Raw genomic sequence first — 6,390 nt, 5'->3', positions numbered from 1 at the left:
AATGCGTCCAGCTGCAGGTCTGGGTGCCAGGACAGCGTGAACCGGAGCGCCATCTCAGCACCGGCACGAGCGGCGGAGATGCGCCACTCGCCAAGCCAGTCCGGCCCCATCTCCAACAAACGCGCCAGGCGCTAGAAGCTGCTCGGTTGGACGGAGTCCGGCCATAGGGCCGCCGTCATCGCGGTGCCGGTCTGGGACAGCCGCCCCAACTGCGTTCCCAGAACCTGCAGGCGGGCCTCAGCGGCGGCGATGATCTCCAGGAAGGTCCAGACCACCCGTGGATCCGTCCCGGACCCAACGGCGCCGGCCGGGTCGCGCTGATAGCGGACGGCTTCCTCCGCCAGCTGCTGCGTCTCCGGGAAGGCCCCTGCCGCAAAGAAAGAAGCAAGTTAGAAGAAGAACAACAAGAAAGGCCGGATCCTGACCCGGCAAACGACAGGAAAAAGCACTTACTGGAGAAGGACTCTTCCAGGTGCTGTGCCTCAAGCAACGTACCACGCCGCTCCCGATCGATGGCACGGTTGCGCTCCTCGAGCGCCTTCTCCAGATCAGCCGCTTTGGCAAGGGCCGCCTTCAGCTCGGCGTCCTTGTCTTCGGCCGCCTTCTCAGCCGCCTCGCGCCGACGGGCCTCGTCCTGACGGGCCCCCTCAGCCGTGGTGACCTATCCCCGCAGGCGATCCACCTCGGCCTGGAGCCGGACCTTGTCGTCAGCCAGCTGGCCGCGCTGCTGGTCCGCCTCCACCAGGGCCTGCTGCGCCTCTGCCGCCTTGGCGGCTTCCGCCTTAAGGAGCTCCACCTCGGCCTCGAGGCGGCTCTTGTGACCCGCCAGCTGCTCATGCAGCCGGTTGGCCTCGTCAAGAGACCGCCGAGCCGCGGCCGCCTCCGCCCTCGCCTGCGCCGCCTCGACGCCAAGACGGCCGGTGTCGGCAACGAGCCGGTCGTAGTGATGAAAGGCCCGGAGCAGACGAGCCCGCCAGGACAGCACCTCGGCTGCGGGAAAGAAGAACTCAGCAGAAGAAAACAGCAAGACTAAGATTTGGCCCAACTGTTACATAGTTAGCCCGAATCTCGGGGGCTACACCCAGTGGGTGCGCTAGCGCACCCCCACTAGAAAAGAGCACAAGGATACCTGCGGCGACGTGGAGCTCCTCCTCCTTGGCGGCAAACCGCTCCACGAGCTCCCGGTGCTTGGCTAGGAGACGATTGTAGGCGGCGACCCGGAAGGCGTCGAGATGCTGAAGAAAGCAGAAATCAGAACAAGGCCAACACTCTAAAGATTCGACCCAACTACTACGTAGTTGGCCCGAACCTCGGGGGCTACACCCAGTGGGTGCGCTGGCGCGCCCCCACAAAGAAGAAAATTGCAAGAAGACTTACCAGGACGGCGTGCTCCAGGTCGCGCGTCCGCTCCACCTCGGCCTGGGCGAAGGCCTCCAGCCATTCCGTCCGGCCTCGCAGGCGGCGGCTGACGGTGTCCAGCGCCGCCTCCTCCTGGGTCTGAGGCCCGAAGATAACGGCGCCCCGCTCCGCGCCGGCTACGGCACGGCAGCTCGGCGCTCTCCCAGCCGGGGCACCAAGGCGTGCTCCTCGCTGACCGCTCGCGACGCGGCCAGCACCTCCTCCGGGACGCCCTGCGCCGCCTTCCCAGACCCGGACGCCGGGATGCCCTGCGTCGCCGACCCTGACCCGGACGCCGGGACGCCCTGCGTCGCCGTCTCCGGCACAGCTGCCGGGGTAACCTCTGGCACCGCCGCCCGCGGTGCCTCCTCCAAAACCGGCGGCGCCTCTGACGCCGCCGCCCGCAGCGTCTCTTCCAAAACGACGCCGCCTCCACCACCATCAGTCCCCGCTCGCTCGGCCACTTCGGCCCGCGGCGGGGTGTCATCCTCCACCTCCACGACCCCTCGGTCGGGGATCACCACCTCAGCCCGGCCTCCATGGCCGCGCTCCCTCACCGACGACGGCTCAAAGACCATCGCCGCCACCACCGTGCCCTCCGGCATCTCGCGCCAGACCGGCTCCGCGCCGGGTCGTGCCCATGCCGCCGCCGCGTCGGTCCAAGCCTGGACCGACGCTGCCTCTAGCTCCGCCTCGGCCCGGTTCCTGTCCCACCAGGCCAAGGCTTCGGCGTCATTCGGATCCAGGCCGAGGTCCGAGTCGGCCCGTCCCTCCGCCTCGGCCTGGTCGGCAAGGTCGGACCGGCTCCTGCGGAACGCGGCCCCTTCGGCGGTCGCAGCTTCCGCCGCCGCCCTCGCCAGCGCAATTGGCGACCTAGAGAAGAAGGCAGAATGAGCAGAAAAGAAAGAAGACTAGCCCAAGAAGCAAAAAAAACCTGAGCGCAAACAAGAGATGAAGCTCACCCTGCCAAGACCAGGACCGGGGTTGGCCTCCCGTGCCCGCCGCCGCACTTCCTCTTGGCCGGCCTCCCGGCCCCGGCCGGGTCCGCCGTGCGCTTCGGGGCCCGGGGTCGCGGCGGGACGATGTCTTTCCCATGCGGGCGGCTCGGTGCCGCCCCATGCGAGGACCCGGCTCCGCCCGCGTCGCTGCCTCCCCCGCCCAACGCCACTACACCAACAACTGGCGTCAGCACCGGCCGTTCCGTGCCGCGGTCAGCAATTCAAGACACATGAAGAAAAACGCGAGACGCCCAGCGTCGGACTCGGCCTCCTCCTCCCCGCCACGAGCTACGGGCTCCTCTGGCGCCACCGGCTCCACCTACGACGGAGCCCGGGCGTAAGGATGCCGAATCGCGTTCAGAAGTACCCCCCCCCCCGCGTCGCGTCAGGACGGATGAGAAGGTGCACGGCAGCAAAGTGAGAAGACCAGACACTCACCTGCGGCGCCGGGTTCGACTGGCTGTACGGCGCCTTGCCGAACCGCCAGTCCTCCCCAAGGTTGGCCTTGGAGATGTCGTTCACACCGCGCGCGATCTGCTCCGCAGTCAGCCGCGTCGACCCCATGCGGTTGGGGTCTTGAAGGCCGACCATCTCGCCGATGAGGCAGGAGCGCCCCTGAAGCGGAAGGACCCGGCGCATGATGAACGCGGCGAGGAGGTCGGTGCCAGTGAGCCCCTCCTGCGTCTTCATAACCATCACCCGCTCGTAGAGATTAACGATCTCCTGCGACGGGCACTTGGGCAAGTAGCCCCAATTCGTCTTCGCCCGCGGCGGTGCGATGGCGAAGGCCGGAAGATTGATGCGATCCGCTCCAAGGTTGCGGACATAGAAGAAGGAGTTCTGCCACTTCTTGGCAGAGTCCTCCAGCGGGATCTTGGGGAAATCCGCCCCCGACCGCTTCGAGTTGACGGTGGCGCCGCAATCGGCGAACTCCCCGGCCGACGGGCCCTGCTGCTTCAAGGAGAAGAAGCGCGCCCAGAGGTCGATCGTAGGCTCGACCCCCAGGTCCCCCTCGCAGAGGGTGACGAAGCCGGAGAGCTGGACGATGGCGCCGGCGCCAAGATGATGCGGCTGGAGCCCGAAGAACTCCAGAAAGGCGCGGAAGAAGGTGCTCGCCGGCAGCCCGAACCCGCGCTCGAAGTGCGTGAGGAAGACCACGCGCTCCTGCCCCTCGGGCCGGGGCCTCTACTCGCCGCGCGGCAGGCGGACGCCGACGTCCGTCTCCCGCGGCAGGCGCTGCGTCGCCCGGAGCTGGGTGATGTCCTCGGGGGTGACGTTCGAGCCCATCCAGGAGCCCGATGGCAGCGACATGGTCGAAGAAAGAAGAAGGAAGATGGACGGCAAAGGAGTTCTGCTCAGAGCAGCGGGCGCCGTAGTGCGTCTGTCGCGAATAGCGGAGTGAGAGCAAAGGGACAGGAGGGCGCGAGCGAGAATAATGTCCGCGCCCCTTCCCCCACCCCCCGATTTATAACCCTCGGTTTGAACGTGGGGAAGTGGGATCGTCTGCATGCGCCCGTTCCACTGCCCCGCAATAAGTGCGCGCGTACATGCGCAGTAACTGCCCGGGGAAGAGCAACCGGCCCCCGGACGCCGCAATAAATCCGCGCGCTTGGGCCGAGGGCGCACGATGGCGGGCCCCAGCCCATCGCCCGGTCCCGTCACGCGCGTGGCCTGTCAGGCCCCTCCGGCTTCCGGGCACCACGTGGCACCCGCGCAAAGCCCAAGGGATTGCCCCAAGATTCGGTGGACTTCTCGGTCCCCGCCACGACCAAGACGCCGCAATCCGGTTTCCGAGAAAACCGGCACACAGTGGGTGTTGCCGGACCCGGCGCTCGCAGAATCCACCTTGCTTAAGGGGGAAACTGCGAAGGCCCACTCATCCGAAGACGGCGGACCTTCGCAGCTTCGGGGACTACTGTCGGGGGGATGGACCCCGGGCAGGCAACGGAACCCGGATCCTCTTCAAAAACAACGGGGCTGCCACCGCCCCTCAATACCGGCGCGCGCTTGGCCGGGTCGCTCGACCCGGCCAAGCCCCCCAAGCCGGCCAGACTAGCCGACCCGGCAAGACACGTCGACTCAGCCCCAACAACTGGCGCAAGACAGCCGAACCCGGCACGGCCAAGGCCTCCTCACCAAGCCAGCGCCACCCATGGCGTGCTACGCAATCCAGCCGCGGGTCAACTCCCATCCCATCCAGGCCTTATGACAGGGACAAGACTTCAATCAACGATGACCGAGGCAACAGTGCCCCGCCCATGCCTCTGGTCAGCAGGAACGTGGCAACAGTGCCCCTCACCTACCCGCTGACCAGGGCTGGCGTGGCAACAGTGCCCCCACCCTCACCGCTGACGACAGCAAGCGGCGACCTGACGGAGAGCACTGTACGCGGCTCGACTCGGCCACGCCCTGACGATCGACAAGACGACGCACAGTCCTCCTAGGCTTGCGGGGCCCGCACCTAGGGGAACCCGGCAAACCACAAGCCCTCAGCGGGGCCCAACCCGGGACCCCGGACACCGACTACACGGACCCACCGACTTATAACATTACCATTGTATCCCTGAGGGGTTGGACTATAAAACCCCCGAGAGCCCACGATCATTCAAGAGGCGAAGCAGAAGGACTAGCCACAAAACAGCAACACCGGAGAGAAGGAGCAGCCCAAGCCTTGGCCAGCTTCCTTCCTCCTTCATACAGCTCCAGGAGCAACATTGTACTATCGATCATCCAACTACACTCGGCAGGACTAGGGGTATTATCTCTCCGGAGAGCCCCGAACCTGGGTATGTCCGGCGTCCCGCGCCCGCTCATGCCAACCTCGCCTCTGGAGCCCACCAGCGCCCTCGAGCCTCCTCCTCTCTTTAGCCATCCCTTGGCATCTGCCGTGCGCCCACCACGACAATGATGGCGATGATTTCCCCCTCCCGAAGGGAAGTTTCCCCGGCAGAACAGCTCTGCCGGAGCCCTAGATTGGTTCCGCCAAGGTTCCGCCTCGTGGTGGCAGAGTTTCTTCCCGAAAGCTTGCGTATGATTTTTTTTTCCAGGGTAGAAGACACCATATAGCCAAAGATGGGCACCGAAGGCCTGCCAGGGGGCCCACGAGGCAGGGGGCGCGCCTAGGAGGGTAGGACGCGCCCCCACCCTCGTGGCCAGGGTGTGGGCCCCCTCTGGTATTTTCTTCGCTCAATATTTTTATAAATTCCAAAAATGACTTCCGTGAAGTTTTAGGACTTTTGGAGCTGTGCAGAATAAGTCTCTAATGTTTGCTCCTTTTCCAGCCCAGAATTCCAGCTGCCGGCATTCTCCCTCTTCATGTAAACCTTGTAAAATAAGAGAGAATAGGCATAAGTATTGTGGCATAACGTGTAATAAGAGCCCATAATGCAATAAATATCGATATAAAAGCATGATGCAAAATGGACGTATCAACTCCCCCAAGCTTAGACCTCGCTTGTCCTCAAGCGGAAGCCGATAACGTTAAATATGTCCACATGTTTAGAGATAGAGGTGTCGATAAAATAAAATACGGACATGAGGGCATCATGATCATTCTTACAATAGCAACATATATATATATATATTGTCATATGATTTCTTATGCTCAAGTAATAATCTATTCACGATGTAAAGTATGAATCAGAAACTTCATTGAGAACTAACAAACTATGATCTCAGTCATTGAAGCAATTGCAATTTATCATAACATCGGAAAGAGTCAATATAAGAGCTTTTCAGCAAGTCCACATACTCAACTATCATTTAGTCTTTCACAATTCCTAACACTCACGCAATACTATGGAGTTTTAATCGGACACACAGAAAGATAGGGGCTTATAGTGTTGCCTCCCAACCTTTTACCTCAAGGGTAATGTCAACAATAAAAGTTCATGCTAACTTACATCCAATTGGATATATATATCAGGATCTTTCCAACACAAGGTGCTTGCCAAAGGATAAAATGTAAAAAGGAAAGGTGAAGATCACCATGACT

Source organism: Triticum aestivum, chromosome 2D, assembly GCF_018294505.1.
Source record: "Triticum aestivum cultivar Chinese Spring chromosome 2D, IWGSC CS RefSeq v2.1, whole genome shotgun sequence".
NCBI classification, from domain to species: Eukaryota; Viridiplantae; Streptophyta; class Magnoliopsida; order Poales; family Poaceae; genus Triticum; species Triticum aestivum.
The sequence above is the reverse complement of the archived record's forward strand: the minus strand, read 5'-3'. Positions refer to the sequence as shown.